The sequence below is a fragment of the Dermacentor variabilis genome, chromosome 10 (assembly GCF_050947875.1).
Source record: "Dermacentor variabilis isolate Ectoservices chromosome 10, ASM5094787v1, whole genome shotgun sequence".
Taxonomy (NCBI): domain Eukaryota; kingdom Metazoa; phylum Arthropoda; class Arachnida; order Ixodida; family Ixodidae; genus Dermacentor; species Dermacentor variabilis.
This window is the reverse complement of record NC_134577.1, coordinates 21,011,415-21,030,172: the sequence shown is the minus strand read 5'-3', so window position 1 is coordinate 21,030,172 and position 18,758 is coordinate 21,011,415. Positions and strand designations below refer to the sequence as shown.

The window sequence follows — 18,758 nt, the reverse complement described above, 5'->3', positions numbered from 1 at the left end:
CCCACTGTGAGAAAAGCGTTTGACACTGTGGATCATGACATGCTGCTAAGTAAGTTAGAATGCTATGGTTTCCGAGGTCTAACTCTTCAATTTTTCCGCAGCTATCTCAATAACAGAAAACAACTAGTTTCCATTGCAGATACCAAATCTGACGTTTCTGACATTGTTACAGGGGTCCCACAAGGCTCAGTACTAGGGCCAATATTTTTTTCTTTATTTGTAAACGATCTTCCTGATACCTTAGAAAACTTCTCTGCTGTGATGTATGCAGACGACACTGTTCTACTTTGTGCGGTAGACTCCTTGGACAAAACATTTCAAGTGGCTAATAATGAACTTCGGAGTATTAACCAGTGGTTCGCGTCAAATAAGCTAACTCTGAATATCAAGAAAACTAAATATATTCTATTTACTTCTTCGTGGAAAGCACCACTAAAAGACTGTCTCTAAACCATAATATACTTGAGCGGGTGAGTTCAATTCTATACTTGGGTGTCACACTAGACGAGCATCTTCATTGGAAGCCTCACATTGCATTGCTGTGTAAAAAGTTGAGCAATGCTTGTTTTATGCTGTATAAATGCCGTTATTAGTTCGACCCTGCCACTCTGAGAACAATTTACTTTAGCATATTCCATAACCATCTATCCTACTGTATTGCATCGTGGGGTAATACGTACGTTACATATGTTGAGCCTATCGTACTTCAGAAAAGGGCCTTGCGATTTATGACTTTTTCGGACTACAATGCTAAATCAATGCCGCTGTTTCAAAGTTTAAATATACTACCTTTTAATTTATTACTGAATCTTAAAACTATATTGCATACTCATAACAGCATAACCACTAACTGTCCTTTGAGTGTATCAAATTTTTTTACATTCCAGAAGCAATACACGCAGCGCACTTAAGGGAAATTTTCTCTTGCCAAAAATGCATAATGTATATGGAAGGCGAAGGTTAAGCAACACTGGAGCACTCCAATGGAACGGCCTACCAACAGAAGTAAAACAAGCAAAATGTTTTTCACTATCAGTGAAATCCCATTATCACTCATTACTATTATCGTCATAGTTTTCATCTGGATGGTGTACACATGTTTACCTTTTTCACTTGCAGTGTATAATTTACTAAATACAAATTCCTTTCTGTGGGTTTCTCGCAGCTAATACGCGTACCCTGCCTCGTGCTTTAAATGAATGTTTATGTATATATGACTTACTTATACTTCGTATTGATGTTAAGATTGTGAATAGTAACTAGCATGGATCCCAACTAGCCTTGAGCTAGGGATCCAGATGTCCTGTACAACATCTCCTGTGTACTTTCCTATTTTGAATAAATTTCAATTTCAATTTCAACTTAGCTAGTGCTTTCTGCATGTCTTGCACGATTGCCGGACATAGTGCAAACCGATGCGCACATGCCTTTCATGCCCATTTTTGCCACTAGGTGCGCCTCATACGACGCGTTCAAGAGGAAAAAACGAAATCAGGAAAGAAACAATTGATGATAATTGAAATGGAAGCTCATTACTTTTCGAAGCCTATGAAACGAGATGTAAGAAGGAAAAAGAAGCATGTGCTTGCTGCGGTAAAGCTAGGGAAACGATGGAGCATGTTTTATTAGAATGTGAGGATTCCCATCTGTCGATTTAGGCACCAATTGACTCCTTGAAGAACTTGGGTTCAGCGAGAGCAGGGGCAAAGTAAACATGGCAGCTATAGAGATTAGTAAGAGGCGATTGGAAGCTTGGTGGAAGTAGGGAAACAACAAAAAAGGGAGACGTACAAGAAGTAAGTTTACAATAGGGGGTCATAAAATTTGGCTACGGGAATTCATCTTGCGTTTTCTTTTGTTTCTTTTTACCGAGGTGGGACATTAGGCAGTATAATAGCAAGAGCTTGCTGGCGCAACCCACCGCCCCGTTCCAAAGGCGACGCTCATAACATCCATTCATCCATCCATCCATCCATCCATCCAACCATCCATCCTTTGCGCCCAGATCTCCGCCTTATAGCGACAATGTGCTACTGCTCAGTACACCATGACTCACCTGTACTGTGCAGGCATTGCAATGTCACTGGCAGGAAGTTATTTCACCGAGGGTAAATGAAACGCTCAAACCGCCCGCGAAACGTGAAGAACGAGGCTGTCCACCTCCCGATGGCCTGGCTAGAAGGACGTATGGCGGCGCCGGAAACTGACACGGCATGCAGCGCGGGGGATCCCACAGCAGGCACACCTGCAAAAATTTGAGATATTACAGGGCAGTTCCCGTGATGCTCGAAGCAGCACACACCATCGAGCTCCGTCTTTCCCAGCGTGTGCGTGCCAACATCCCGCGCGGTTCGCGCTGCAGGTATAAGCACACCTCGGCCTCCGGAGAGTAGAGGACAATGCGAATCTTTGTCTCTTGGACACAATGTCTCATCTCGCTTTATCCCAGTCTTCTGGGTTTCAGATACCGACCGATGACTTGTTCTTTACAAGCAAAGCTGCAATTCTACCGTTAGCGCGCTCATGGGCAATCTGCACAATGCGATTTAGCCGCGCGCAAATTTTCCATCTGCTTAAACCATTCCGCACAGTCCATTTGCTACGCAGCAATCGGCTGCGCAATGCAAATTCTTTTGGCAGCAGTGGGAGAGTTTGCTCTAGATTAGAATCCGTCGTGCAAGCTACCACAGTATACGCTTTCAAAACTTGCGTTGCGTCGTAGCATTTCGTCGACCATTTACAGGTTAGCTAATTAGATTCTGGTGTTCTACATGCCAAAACCCTGATTCGGTTATGAGGCGTGGCGTCGTGGGGCATTCCGAATTAATTTTGAACACCAGGCGATCTTTGACGTTCCCCTATTGCAACATCCACAAGCGTTTTTGCATTCCGCCCCCATCGAAATGCGCCCGCCGCGGCGGGGATTTAATTAGGCGACGTCGTGCTTAGCAGCGCAACACCGTAGCCGATAAGCCGCCGCGCCGGGTAAGTGAACACAAAGCGCGGGTTTTCAAATTTAGAGCGAAACACGCATTACAGCACGAACAGTGTGGTCCACTCTTAAAGGAAACATTGTAATGTGCGGTTTTCGCTTTGCTTGCGCTCAAGCTACAAGTGCCGGCTGAAGTCATGTCAGCGCACCGTTGCAAAGACGAGCGATTATAAGTTCACCGGAGGGGAAACCGCGCGCCGGCTCATCTGCCCGGCATTACGCCCTGCGTACACACCGATCTGCGTACGGCGCACCTGCCTCGGTTCTTATTTGTAAATAATCTCGCATGTTGTTGAACTTAAGGTTCGCGATCATTGTTAGCCGGGTTTGTTTGAAAATGTGGAATATGAAACAAGGCACCTGAACACGTCGCTTGAGTGATAACGCAACCCACATATGGGAAAAGAAGTCAAAGGGAATTTAAATACAAAAGGTAATGCACCAGCAAGGTAATCTAAGATGTGCGCTAACAGGTTTGACAAGTTGCTCTGTATATCGCTGCTATTTCGTATACTTTCTTGCACCTGGAGACGTTCAAGTCAATGATAACAGGCACATCTACTTTTAACTATTTCAATCCTTTGCACTGCAGAGCGCACCACCTATTCATGAAATATACTTAAACATGTTCGTTAAAAATTCAAAAAAATTGCAGGGTCTCAATATCTCTCGTAGGAGGTGAACGGCTAAAGCCTACTCTTCCTCCTCTTATCATTATGATCCGTCGTTAGACATGTTGGTCATATCATATTTATCAGTAGTCATTACAAGTGCTTTCAGTCGTTATTAGTCATTACTAGTCATTAGTAAGCATTTTTAGTCATTTCTAATCAATTGTGGTCATTGCAAGCCGTCGTTAGACATATTGGTCATTTCGTAGTCATCAGTAGTCATTAAAAGTTACTCATTTTAGTCACTGCTGCTAATTACTAAACATTTCTAGCAATTTCTAATCAATTGTGGTCATTACAAGACGTAGTAAGGCATAATGGGCATTTTGGAGTCATTAATATTCATTACAAGTCATTAGTAGTCATTAGTCATCTCTATTACCAATCACCAATCTCTATTATAACGTTATCATTCACTGTCACTATCAATCATTTTTCTTTAATCTGCCTACATGCGGCTTGATCGGCTGGCGAGAGCTGCCGACTAACATTATTACACCTGTTATACTTTCTCAAGAATGGCAGGAGAACTTTGTAAACGTTTTACATAACGCCTCTAAACGAGCAAAAAGCTAGACTGTAGGAATTTTCATTTCTCCCCAATAGCTACCACAAGCAACCTAAAATCGCTAACAGTTCGACGGAAACCGAAGCAGGCGGAGGCGCCGAAGCAGTTCACTACTTAAGCAGATCCAACGTTGCACGTCAGTACGTGACATGGAATGCGTACACTGCTCTCTCCTTCAACCCTTTCAGAATCAATTTTTCTCCCGAGATACGTCCCCAAGGGCACATATTAGTGCAAATTTGCACTCTTTGAGTGAATTGTTCTCAGGAGAAATGAAAAATTAAAATCTGGAGAATCGCGTGCCAAAACGACGATCTGATCATGTGGCACGCAGTAGTGGGCGACTCCGGAATAATTCTGACCGCATGGGGTTTTTTTAACGGGCATTCAATGCACGGTACCCGGGCTCTCTCCCATTTCGTCCCCATTGATATGCGGCCGCGGCGGCCGGAATTCGACACCGTCCCCTCTGGCTTAGAAGGGCAACGGCAAAGCCACTAACGCCACCACGACAGGCCGCATAAGGTTCTTTAACGTAGTCCTTAATATAAGAAACAACAATTTATAAAATCTCAAAACATTTGAACTTATTTCTCCCCTCGAAATAGCCAGGACCTGTTTTCCTAACAGCTCTTAAGCGTGTGGTATAGTTTATGCCGGATCCCCGCGCAGCACGCACTCCCGTTACGTCTCTCGATTCAAATTTTGCGCACGACGTTCGCTCACGAATGTCTGCCGACAGGCGCGGGCACACGGCGCAAGGTTACGTCAAAAAGCGTGCGTTCCGCTGAGCGCGTTTTATTTCGTCAGGATAACACAGTCGACCGATTGTTTAACAGAAAGCGCGCCAGCATCGACTGGCTGGCCGGCCAGTCTTCTAACCGCGCGAAGCCATGAGACCGGCAACAGTAGCGCATGGGCACCAAATACAATGGAAGCGCAAGTTCCGTCTGCTAGCCTCCTTTCCATACCAGCATGACACAGCCCCTGGCACGACTAACTCGGTGCAAGCCGCCCGGCTTATCGGAGATAACGGCTTCCAGCGATCTCGGTGCGCATACGCTGCTCTTGATCTCGACGCTTCGCGCGGTTCGACGGCGCCGACCGGCCGGCGAGTCGCCGCTCGAGCGGTACTGCTAATTAACCGGCCGACTGTACATGCAATCTTCTAAGGCAAGCCTGAGGCTGCTATCGAAATGGCGACAACGTTCACAAAGTTCGAATGCAGAAAAAGCACGTCGTGCCCGAGCGAATGATCTGATAAAGAGCGATATTTCTGTAGAAGCGATAACCGGTAAAGGGAGAAACAACGTACGGTGCCTGGTGATTATGATAGTTGTGAGAAATGCGAAATTGCGCGAATTATTAGAAAACAAAACAGTATAATCGAATGAACAACATATTCCTGTGTTTTTTTTTCATTAAGCTCGCCGCAGATAAACGCTTCGACCAACATAGTATATCAAGCGCTTCTGGTAAGGATATTTCGAAACGTCCGTTGCTCCAAGATCAGGCTAACAGTGCTTTCAATTGTTAGCTTAGACATGACATCACGTGGGAATTAAGTTGAAGGAGTCGCCGAATAAACAACGTGTCATGGTGCCACCGCGACCTGAAGGCATGTCATCACGACTAGCGAACCAAAACTGAGCGTACAAGTCCAGCTCTCGCGGCATATCACGGCGGTGGCATTCAAGCCTCATGTCAGACCACCATAAGTGCAGCTGCAATCACAATTATTTCTAACAATGAAGCCACACCTACAGCGGCCAAAACTGAATGCTTTGGAAGGAAGACACATTAAGCTAGAAACATTGAAAGCATTCCAGCCATAAATGTGCAGCACCATGCTCATAAGAGGTAGAAATGCTCGTAAGGAGTGTGCGCGGCTTAAACATGGCATAACATATGACAGCGCTGTGTTATACTATTTCCACTAGCCCCAACGCAAGTCGTAAATATAACGACCACGGTAAATTGTAATTGTAGGCGTCAGCATAAACCACTGTAGGCACTAATAAAACATACTCAATTATATCAGTTTCCAAAAATTCGTTGGTCTACAGGTTCACATGCAAACCTTGAATGCCGGAAGGGCAAGTGCCGCATTAAAATCTTCCGACTTCCGGACAACACACGTGTGCTATTATTTCGCGCTAACGGGAGAATGACATCTGCTAGAAACGACAACGTATGTGTTATGGCCGGGCTTTCATTAGTTTCGACAAAATTAAACGAAAGCGTTTCTTGAGGTTTTCCAAACAAAATTAGATTGTGGCGTTCCTTTCAAGCAACGTACAGTTACTTTTCTTATGACCGAACTAGAGTAACCACGCTCGCAACACAATTTTCAGCTTACTAGCGCGAAAAATAATATCCGTGCCACTTACAGCCCTCCCAGACATGTCGACCGCAGCCAGGCCCGGACAGCGTTCTGCTGGTTCTGCCGCTGTAACGTCTATGCCTGCCTGGCGCATGCGGGACCGTTTCCTAGGCAACCGAGGAGAGTTAACCCGAGCAGAGCAGGTCTCCTCACGCTTCGTTGTTCTTCCGTCGGGGCCTTCCTTGCGGCTATCGTTATCATCTATCGCGCGCCCTGCAGCCTGCAAGTCATCGACGCATTCGCACTGTCAGCTCTGCCTAGGTTCGCATGAACATTTTTAGACGTCGATGGCGGACGCTATTCAAACAAAAGAAGATGGCTGCAGTGGAAGTCGCGTATACTGGCCTATGGCTGCTCGGGTGAAGCCGGCGGCTGCCATTTTTTTTTTTTTTTTTTGAGGGGGGGGGGGGGAGGGGGTCGAGAAGCGGCCTGCCGAGAGCTTCGCGGCGCTGTTCGCCGACTTTTCAAGTGGTTTTCAATTGCTTAGCGGATTTTCAAGTTATAATGCAACACGGTTTCCATTCTTTCGGCATGAATATGCAGCTGCCGCAAAGTATAAAAACATTCGCGCAATTATTGGTCTTATTCGCCTTCTTTAATGCAGCGTAATAATTGATCAATCATGAAAGCTGTCAGAACAAAAACAATTAACTGAAAACGTAGCGTGAGAAATAACAGTACATGCAACAAACATAAGTATTCGTTATCTTCATAATCATCCGGTGGTGTCTGTGCTTTAGCATCCTCACAGCATTGAGGGTCTCGGAACTTTGGTGGCGGCCGTTTTCTTTCAGCCTTAATATAATTTTTTTTTCACTTTAGAGCAAGGCAATACTAATCTGCTACTTTGTTTATATGAGAAGGATAACGCTAACACGTCAACTGCTTGTGCGCCTGTAAGTATGCGCACTGCCATGTTAACACGTGCCCTTACGGTACGAAGTGCGCATGCTCATATTTGTATCTGTCCCTATATATACAGCCCCTTGTCTGATAATAAACACTTTGTTCCCTGCCTCCCGACCGTTCACAACGCCAACTTTCCTAAGAACACCCGAGCGCGCTAGCACACTTTGGGATCCGCACAACACCGCCTACGGCAAGATACGACGACGCGAAACACACAAGCTGCGCTCCTGGCGTGCTCTTGCCCCCAGAAAGATGGCGACCCGGCGGCTTCACTTGTCGGGCGTTCCCTCCACTCCTGCAGTTTTTCTTTAACCTCCTTGATTAAAACTTGCAACCTTACAATGAATAGCTGCGGCTTCATTCGCTGCGCATTCCTGGACCCTAAAGTATACGCTGCTCATCAACTTTTTAATGCGACACTTGCTTCATAATTTACAGAGGCATCTGCACATATATAAATGCATGAGATAATTAAATGTATGCATATGCGGGCTTTCTGCACAGAATTGAGGCATTCTGTGTGAAGCTATTAGGAAAAGTTGTAAGAACTTTGAATTACGGTAGCAAACAAAGAAAGGAAACGATTTAATTTGTAATTTTCTCGTGTTTCTATAAAAAAACATCTTTGTTCTCAGGTAATATTATAGAATAGTACAGTAACCCAGCTGTTGAATGGTACGACTAGTGCGATTGCATTACGTCACAACCTTCTATACGGTTATGTCAGTTGGAGATCACCTTCCGATGGCTTTATTAAATTGTAAACGATGATATCGTCCATTATTTTGTGTCTATTTTATAAGTTATAATATGCATGTTTGAATTTTCCAGCGCTTCTGCTTGCTGTTTACCTATTATAATATTTAATTGAATTAATAGGTTTTACGTGCCATAACACGATTTGATGAGGCACGCCATAGTGGGGGACTGCTAATTAATTCTGACGACCACGGTATCTTTAACGTGCGCCCGCGGAAAACGGGTGTTTTGCATTTCGCCCCCACAGAAATGCGGCCGAACGGCCGGGTTGTGATCCGGCGACTTCATTCTTAGCAGCGAAATATCATAGCCGCTACACCGCCGCGGCGGGTTATTATAACGTTAAGATCTTGGTTACTGTAAAAACTTAAACAAAAGTTGGAAGGCGATTGAACGCCCAGTCGGAGTCTATGGAAGACACTGTCTTCCTTAGCATGTTGACGGTAAGAATTGGGTGCATGAATCGCTTGATTTATTGTGGTAGCCGCGCTGAGAGCGAAAACATTTACCGCGGCCCATACGCAAGGTCGTCACATAAGCATTAACACCAAGGGGACATACCCTGCGGCGAATGCACAGTGGCAGCTGTAATTCTATTGTACCATCTTTTGAATTAGCTCACGAAAGAGACTGGAAACAATAAAAAACAAATACGAAATTTCTCATCTGCGCCATCGTCACTGAAACTCTCTACAAATCATTAGTTCGCTCCCAACTAGAATACGCATGCCCAATTTGGAACCCGGCTAATATCACATTCAAACAGCATAGAAGCCGGTCAAAATCGCGCAGCGCGTTTCATCTTATCCAACTACTCCCGATATGCTAGCGTTACGTCAATGAAAACAACACTTGACAGAGCTTTCTTTCCGCCGTAGATGCTTCCGGCTTTCGGTTTTTATGAAATCTACCACCATAACCCTTGGTTGAAAGAACAGATTATCACCGGACAGTCATACGTATCATCTCACTCTGACCACAGTTTCAAAGTTGGTGTGCCGTCTACACGTACTAAACTGTGTAGCAATAAATATTGGAGCCACCTTCCCGCCACCGTCGCAGCCATCCTTCAAAACCACCATTCATGAAACGCCACGTTGAATATGTCTTTGTATCTTGCGCAAATTTTTTTTCTATGTTCACCCACTCTTTTCTGTAATGCCTTCGGGCCTTGAAAGTATGCTAAATAAATAAATGCCCGATACGGAAATGGGGTAACTCGTCAAGGAACACATTGCATTTATGGTTTCCGTAGCAGTACAGGTCAGGAGAAGGAACAGCTAAAGGCAGAGAGAGAGAGAGAGAGAGAGGGAGAGGGCAAGGACAGGAAAGGCAGGGAGGTCAACCAGACGAGCACCCGGTTTGCTACCCTACACCGGGGGTGAAGGGAAGGGGAATAGAAAGAGAATGAGCACCGAGTGCGTGTGGGAGGATGCACCGGGACACTATAAGCGGCGCACTTAAGCCGGCGCACTTCAAGTAGTGTGCTAGTGCACCTACTGTGTACCTGCCCTTTAAACTTTAAACCGGCTGGACTCGAGACCGTTCTCCGTGTCAAAGATACTCTGACCACGGCTAAAGGCAGAGAAGACTGACAATAGCCCTACCGCCCATGCGCTGTCCAGCAGTAGCGTGAACGTGCTATAAGAAATTAAACAGTAAACAGTGAATACATTGTACGAGAAAAGAACTTGGTGCAGGAAGATTAGCGACAATTATTAATACACACAACAAAAATCATTTAACATACATCGTAAACGACATTGTGCTTGAATGCTACGTATTCTATACAGATGTATAGGACGACAAATGAGATTTAAAAACATTACTGAAAGGAGACGTATACATACATTCTATCACATTAATTAAGACTTGCGTATGTTGATTTAAAAACGTAGGTATTAGGTGCTTCAATTGTTGAGTGCCATATTTGGTTCGACAGAGTGGAACTTGAAATTGGTTGGCTTAGTTTGAATTGCTTGCTATTCGATATGTGTCCACAAATTCAGAATCATTACGTTGTCTTCGGCGGCCGCTTTTAATGCGAAGCATTTTTGACGAGCTCAACCCAGCTTCCTGTAACAGGTGCCTGGCCGTTTTTCATGGCCGATCCCGAACACAGTTCGGACTAAATATGTGGGCCGATCCCGAAAGTAGTGAAGTTTAAAATGTGGGCCGCTCTCAGGGGTATGTGCCGCCCTTTAATGAATTTTTTCATGAGAACTTGGGGAGAAGAAGCAGAAGAAAGCGGACGTGCCCCGCATCGGCTCCGTCTTTTTGAATGATTCTGCAGGCACCTTTGGCAGGACCACGCATTGAAGCTCATTATCGGATTCGTGAGGTTAACCCGAATCGGTGGATACCTTTGGACAAGGTGGGCCAGCATTTTTTGGACTTCTATAGCCTCTTTTCTGTGCATCGCACGTGGGCGCCACGCTGGGCCTAACGCCACGTAGGTCTAGCGAGCCCGCCAAGCCGGCATGGCCGATATACGCATGGACGACGAACTCTCCTCGGAGACGGAAGACGGCGAGGAAAGAATGGGTTGGCAGGTGGTCACCAACCGAAGATCGCGATCTGCGAAAAAGACCTGGCGAGCTGGTGGAGCCGACAATTTGATCCAAGAATCTCAAGGAAAGCAGATCGCCAACCAAGGTGTTGCCGGGGCCGACAAGCTGAAGCGCCGGATTGTGAAGGCGTCAAGAATGCCGCAACTGCCGGAGGAGCACAGGAAAATCATCGTTAGGCCTCGGGGAGGCCTCAACCTGAACAAGGTCAGCACAGCTATTGGAGAAGCGATCGTCGCGGCAGCCGAACTTACAGCAGACCAAGCGAAGGAAGACATCGTCTACCTAATATGAAGTGAGCTCTTATGAAAACAGCCCCCCACTCTACGTGCAAGGGGTGATTAGAAGAGTGAACCTCAATGACAGTCAGAGTGTGATCGCGAAAAAGATTGTGCATGAATACAACCCAACGGCGTTCGCTGCACAACGTATCAAAGCTACGGGATCGGTTATTGTGCTTTTCGACGGATTCAGGGTGCCCAACTTCATCAAATATGGGTCAACCCTCGTGAAGTGCTATCTGTACAGGAAGCAATTTGACGTATGTTACGCATGTGGAAGAATCGGACACAGATCAGACGTTTGTCCAACACCCGATGTTGTGCAGCGCAGGGGATGTGGTATGCAAGACCCAGGGGAGGCTCATATCTGCTCTCCCAAATGCAAGTTTTGCGGTGAAGATCACCCCACAGGTGACAGGGCTTGCAAGTAGCGGTACCAAATACCATATGTAGTAAGAGTAAGAAGAAGACAACGCTCCAAAGTGGAGAGCGAGATGGAATCGGCCCAACCGACAAAGGAAACCCCTCCAGGCGACGGAAGGCGCTCACGCTCGAGAAGCACATCAAGCTCAAGAAAGCGCTCAACATTGAGGGGAAGAAACCGTTCCAGATCTCGGGAGGCGCAGGTGCGCTTCGAGGAGCAGGAGCTGAAGACAAACAAGAAAAAGGAGCCAGGAGCGACCGGGGCCGAGAAAGTCAAAGGTACTGTGAAAGTCACAGGTGCGCTAGCCTCGCAGGAACAAAGCAACGATGCCAGAGTAGAACAGCTGATCAGAGAGGTTATATCACTAAAGAAAGCAAATGAAGAACTTAAGCAGCAGATTCAGGAAATGAAAAAAGGGTTGAGGACAGAAAGCGGCAGTGTGGCAATAGGTAAGCCGGTGTGTAGAAGTAACAGCCAGGAAGAAGACACACCGGCGCCCAAGAAGAGAGCTGTAGCTCCGGAGGCAGAATCGATGTGCTCGGTTCTGGAGGAGATTAGGAATGCGATTAGGGAACTAAAGGACACGGTAGAGAGCGTTAACCTTAAGGTGGAAAAACATGGAAGTGGAATTTAATAGCCGAGAAACGGTTGAAAAAGCTAGAGGCCCAAGGAGAGGATGAAGAATATATGCCCTTGGAAGCCGAAAGCGCTAGAACACCCCCAGGAGCGGTAGGTGGTACAGTCAAGCGAACATTGACAGGGGGTAGCAAATCAGGGGGCAACGACAATAATAATGGATAACATAAATAGACTTAGTGTGTGGCAGTGGAACTGCAGAGGATTTCAGTAAAAAAGAGCGTCACTAGCACAGATAATCAAAACGGTTGAAAATAGGCCGCAATTAATAATGTTGCACGAAACTCTAGCGGAGGAGATCGGGCTGTCCGGCTTTAACTCGGTCTGCAAAGGCAAAGAACCAGGCAGAGCAATTGCCACCCTAATTGACAAGAAAATTCCCTACATAGAGCACGATCTAAAATTAGGGGCGAGTAAAATTGAATATATATTGGTAGAAATGGTCCTAAAAAAGCACAGAGGTAAAGCGCAAAGCTTGTTCTGCCTCAACATATATAGCAGTCCCAGAGAGATGAGACAGAGCTTCAGAGCAATTTTTAATAAGGCCATGAGGGTAGCCAAAACTGCGCCACTCATAATAGGAGGGGACTTCAACGCCCCACACCAATCTTGGGGTTACCGCTGGAGTAGTAAGAAAGGGGAAGGAATCTGGCATCTCGCCACGGATTCAGGTCTTTCTCCTATTACGGACCCAGCCTTTCCTACCAGGTGTGGCTGTTCCACGTGTAGGGACGCTACCCCGGACTTATCCTTCACTTATAACTTACCCAGGGCAGACTAGATCAACTCTGGTACGGACCTAGGAAGCGACCATTATATACTACACATAATGACGGAAACGACGGGGGGGGGGGGGGGGGGGGTAAAGCATTTCACTTACATAGACAGGGATCACTTTAAGAAAATCAGAAAAGATCAGACACGGATCACGAATCAGAGCAGACACGGATAGAAAGGGGCGCATCAGACTACAAGAGTGGGTGGCTCAGCTTAGGGACGACTTGAATGCAGCAACTAAGGCTATAGAGACAGAGGAAGAGGTTGAACAAATTGATAGAAGATTGGCGCATTTGATCGAAGCCAAGCAATCGATTTTACAAAGATGGAAAGCACAACGCTTAAACAGAAGACTTAGGAAACGAATTGCTCAGCTCAATAAGAATATAGAGGAACACGCACGATATTTGCAGAAACAAAAATGAGATGAGGTGTGTAAATCTGTAGACTGAAGGATAAAACATGGAGGCAATTGGAGTCTGCTCAGGCATCTGCTCAACGAAAAAGGCACTAAATCGAATAGACGTACGCGAAACTGGTACACCAGGAAAGTCAGACTGCAAGCGCAGAGAGCATAATGGAGCGATTGGCTACTAAATACTTGCCTCTTAGGAAAGAAGATCAGGATGTGAGTTATCTCGATTACTTAGCGGTAGAATGCAAATATATGGATCAGGAATTCACCGAGAGTGAGGTACACACGGCACTGTATGATATGAATAGTAGGTCAGCAGCTGGCCCGGATGGCATCTCTAACAGATTGCTTAAGAATTTGGACGACGAATAAATAAAATATCTGACCACATACATTAATGACCTATGGAAAGATGGGGTATATCCAGAAGAATGGAGGACGGCCCAGTACTATCTTAATACCAAAGCCGGGCAAGCAACTCATCTTGGATAATCTGAGGCCAATTTCGTTAACATCATGTCTAGGGAAGACAATGGAGCATGTCATATTGAACAGGTTAACGAAATATGTGGAGTACAATGACATCCTACCGTACAATCTGATTGGTTTCAGATCAGGCTTGTCCACACAAGATGCCATGTTGTTAATCAAACATCAACTGCTATTAGCTAAACCAAAAAAAACACTCGAGCTCTCTTGGGGTTGGATGTCGAAAAATCTTTTGAAAGAATTAAGCATAGAGCAATACTTGAAGTGATTTCCGAACTGGGATTTGGGAGAAAACTCTATGAAGTGGTCAAAACCTTTCTTGGCAATCGTTCAGCTCAGCTTAGATTCGGGGATATTAAATCAAAGAAGATGGATCTCGGTGACAGAGGGACGCCACAAGGGTCGGTCTTGTCACCTATGCTTTTCAACCTGGCCATGTCAAAAGTGGCAAAGGGACTAAAAGGGATAGAGGGCATTCACTTTACCATTTATGCACACGATTTGACTATATGAACCGCTGAAGGAAGTGTGGGACATGCGGAAAGCAGACTTCAGAAGAGCATTTATGAGGTAGAGTCTATTTTATAAGACATGGGACTCAAATGCTCTGCTAATAAGTCTGAACTCCTTGTACTCAAGAACAGAAGAAGGGGTAGAAAACCGAAGAGATACGTTCCCGAGGAAGAACCCAGGTTAGTACTAACCACGAAGGCAGGCGAATCTATTAAGCAAGTAGAATCCATTAGAGTCTTAGGGTTATTCCTGGAGGCAAACGGTGCAAATGGAAGAACAATACGTCACATCACAAGCAAGACTGTGGAGGTAATAAGACTGCTAAGGAGAATCACTAACAGACAAAGAGGGCTGGGAGAGGAGAGCGCCATGAGACTGGTCCACGCTTTCGCCTTGTGTCACTTCTCATATGCAGCTGCGACGCTCAGTTGGACAAAGACAGAGCTAAACAAGTTGAACAGATTAATTAAAAGGCTAGTCAAAACAACAGTGGGGCTACCGATTAACACGCCGGATAACAAATTAATGAAACTGGGGCTCCACAACACAATAGCCGAGATAATTGAAGCTCAGCAAATTGCCCACAGAGAGAGGCTCTCTGGAACAAGGCCAGGTAGAGCAATACTAGAAGAGGTAGGATGGTGCCCAACCGAATCCAAAATTTCAGGTGAAGGCACAGTAGAACTAAAAGATAGCATAAGAGAGATAATCAAGACGACTCCTTTCCCCGGAAATATGCACCCGGTGCACAACCTGGAAAGACGAACGGAAAGGGCCAAAGCTCTCCTGCAAGAGATAGAACACGACAGAGAACATGCGGCATTTGTAGATGCTGCGTGGGTCAGAGGAAAGAAAGCCTTTACGGCAGTAGTAGTAGATGCAGATGGTCTCACTCGGGATGCTATTACAATCATGACTAAAGACGCGACAGTGGCGGAACAAGTAGCGATAGCATTGGCTTTAAAGAATAATAAGTGGACGAAGATTTACAGTGACTCTAAGATGGCTATTAGACACTTTACCAATGTCTTTGTAACCAAAAGGGCTGCCCAGCTGATCAGTGAGTTGGACAGCCACGAGATCGAAATCCGCTGGTTTCCTGCGCACATGGGGTCTGTCGATCCATCTCGGAAGAAATTAAACGAGATGGCTAACGCAGCTGCACGAGGACTTGCTATCCGTGCACAACGCGACCAGGACCTTAATAATATACAGGAGGAGAACAGGGACCAATTACTTACATATAATGAAATCACGAGGCATTACTACATGAACAGAAGGGAATTCCCAGTGCCACACGCTAAGCTCAATAGAGCTCAAGCGGTGACTCTGAGATTGTTGCAAACAAGAACTTATCCAAGTCCAAACTTTATTAACAAGATATATCGTGAAAGAGAGATGCCAATCAATTGCGAGAAGTGTAATGGCATCATTACTCTGGATCACATGCTTTGGCAGTGTCCTGTGACTTTCACAGACTGTGACAAGGAGAGAGACTGGTGGCGGCGAGTCCTACACAGTGTAGTTCTTTTCGATCAAGTACAGGCCGTCCAGAAGGCCCATGAAGCGGCGGTAAGGTTAAACCTTACTGTCCCGACGTGGGAGCCGCCTGCGTCAACCTAAGGGTTGATCTTCAGGACATTAAATAAAGTTCACCATACCATACCATGAGAACTTGGGTATGTTCCACTGTGCATATGTTCCACTCCGTGGGTACGTGCCGCTCTTAAACAATGAACCTCTTCGACGGCAACTTGGGTATGTGCACCATGGGCCGCATGATATGGATGCTTTTCATTTATGCTTTTTTGTCACCAACTTTCGTCAGTGGGTATGACAGCAGCAGCAAGCAACAATGAAGTATTGAAATCGGCGTAATGCTCCGTAGATGAACTTGATTAAAACACGTTGGCGGGCTAGTTGGTTAGAATCCATGGTAGAGGGCAGATGCTCGACTGAACAAGGACGTAGAAAGAAACAGATACACACAGACAGCGATTCTTCGCTGTCTCTGTGTAGTCAAACATAATTAACCACTGCTGCTGAATGCGCATGCAAGCAATGGACATTCAACAGCAGTGGTTATTTACGTTTGACTTTATTCGCTGGCTCTCGATACCGGCGGGTGAACAACTTGACCGTAAAGAAAATGCGAATACGGATGTATGCGTGAAAGTACATGCATGAGAACAGCGAAGGCGGCGAACAGCGCATTGCCGTTCATGAAGGTTATTAATCGGCTTCCCTGCAGATGGAACGGTCCAAGAATTTGGATTCACCGTTACACAGACGTGGGGCAAAACTATACAGGCTCTTTTTGGCCATAGCTAAGCCTCGCAATGTACAGTAATCGTAGTGCCATCATTTTAAGATTGGCACCATGGCACTTGCTCATCGACTGCCTCGCGCTCCCATTTTCCTTCCGCTGGACGCGACGGCCTTCCTTTTTTTCGTATCAGCTTTCCGATCACGCTTGAAATATAAATTAAATTGTGAATTTTACGTGCGAAAACCAAGATATGATCACGAGGTACACGGTAGTAGAGGGGACGCCGGTATCATTTCGACGCCCTGGGGGTTCTTCAACAACCTAACGTCGGCTATCGAGCTTTCTTGAACGATTGCGTCCTGTATCGACAATAAAGAACGCTGGCGGCGTGATGTTTCTGCAAGCATATAGACGTGTCACTATCTCTCACTGGTGCTTGCAATGCAAAATGGCTTTGAATGTTTCAAAAATGCTAAACGATTCTCCCGCCACAGTGCCCCATTCCCTCATGCGTACAGCATTAACGATACAACCTTGTTTTGGTTAACGTCGTCTTTTCAGTGAGTATCTAGGCGTTCATCTAACAAACGATCTCGCCTGAAACACGCATGTCCCTTTCATCATGGCTAACACAAATAGCATGCTGGAATACATGGAAGGAAATATGACAACGCGCCATCGATATGGTACCCTCGTACCAAAACTCTCATTGATGATATTAGAGCTGTCCAAAAATGCGCAGCACGCTTCATTCTTCATGATCAAGCATTCATCCAGAGTAACACTAATCACACAAGTTCTCGCTCGCATCCCTTTCATTACGCCAGAAAGCCCCTGTTCACTATCCGCTTTTCTTTAGCATCGCGCTCTTGGGTCTCCCGGGGCGGCTGGGGAGCATACCCATACCATTATACTTTTGTTCTCAAAATATGCATCATGAACATGCTAGTGACAGACATTCATTATTACACTGACACCGCTTTCATCAGCCAAATATTAAGCACGCAAGGTCGGAATCCACACCTCCTCCTCCCTCAGCGCCGGATATTTTCGCATCATAATTCCTTCAATTCCGGAACGTCATCCGAGTGGAATCAGCTACGGTCAATCTTCTTAGTACCTAAAGAATTAAGATTTAATGACAAACATTATTGGTTATCTTATCACTGAATAATGGGTCTTTTCGCATGCACTTTGTGGTTCAACTTTGCAGTTCATGTTCCACATACTGTGCTGCATTACTGTATTAACTGTTGCTTGTATTTGTTTTTATTTGTGGCGCAATTTAATCTATCTTCCTAAAACTTCCTATTAGTCTTTGATTGTGTTCTTTTTTCATGTGGGAATACGTATATTTTTTATGTTCACTGCAGAACAAGGGCCTTAACCCGCGATCGCAAATTACGCGTCTTACAGTAGCCGATTCTAACTTGCACTTGCAAATTTCGTCATTTCATCAACCCACCTGGTTCCCTGCCGCACTCGACTGCGCTTCCCTTCCCATGGCACCTATTCTGTAGTTCTAATCATCCACCAGTTATCTACCCTACGCATTACATGGCCTCTCCTGCTCCTTCTTTATATGCGTAAATATTTCGATGCAGCCAACAATAATCCTGTACGTCTGTCACGTCAGACGAATGCAATGGCTCATACTCACGCAAGGCAGAGGCTACAAGCGCAAAGAGAAGCCTACAGTGCATACATTCATGGATAGGCCTGAAGGGGGCATTTGACGAAGTAGCATACGAGGCTATCCTACGGAATCAGCAACACAGGATGCGGGGAGGGAACACACAATTACGTTGCTGATTTTCTATCTCACCACACAGCCATCACCAAGATTGGGGATATAGCCTGTCGCCATCACACTCGAAAGCAAAGGCCCCTGGGCTCGGTTCTTCCCGCGATTCTCTTCAGCATGTCGCTCCTGGGGCTCCCGGGGCGGCTGGGGGGCATATCGAACCTACGCCATGCACAATAAGCAGATGATGTGACCCTATGGACGGGTGCGGACTCGCTCGACGGCGCGCAAGACACGCTGCGAATGGCAGCGGACACGGTAAACCAATATGCAGAAGAGATCGGACTTCTCTGCTCGCCAC

The 18,758-nt window shown here is 45.9% G+C and overlaps 1 protein-coding gene across 1 annotated transcript in view; it reads right to left on the bottom strand.

The window, feature by feature from the left end:
* The window catches only part of LOC142560104 (uncharacterized), a 360,402-nt gene that overhangs the window by 131,711 nt on the left and 209,933 nt on the right, over positions 1-18,758 (bottom strand). Inside the window, exon 7 of the mRNA XM_075671926.1 lies at positions 2,057-2,245. The gene's annotated coding sequence lies outside the window, so the exon portion shown is untranslated. The remainder of the gene's footprint in view (positions 1-2,056; positions 2,246-18,758) is intronic.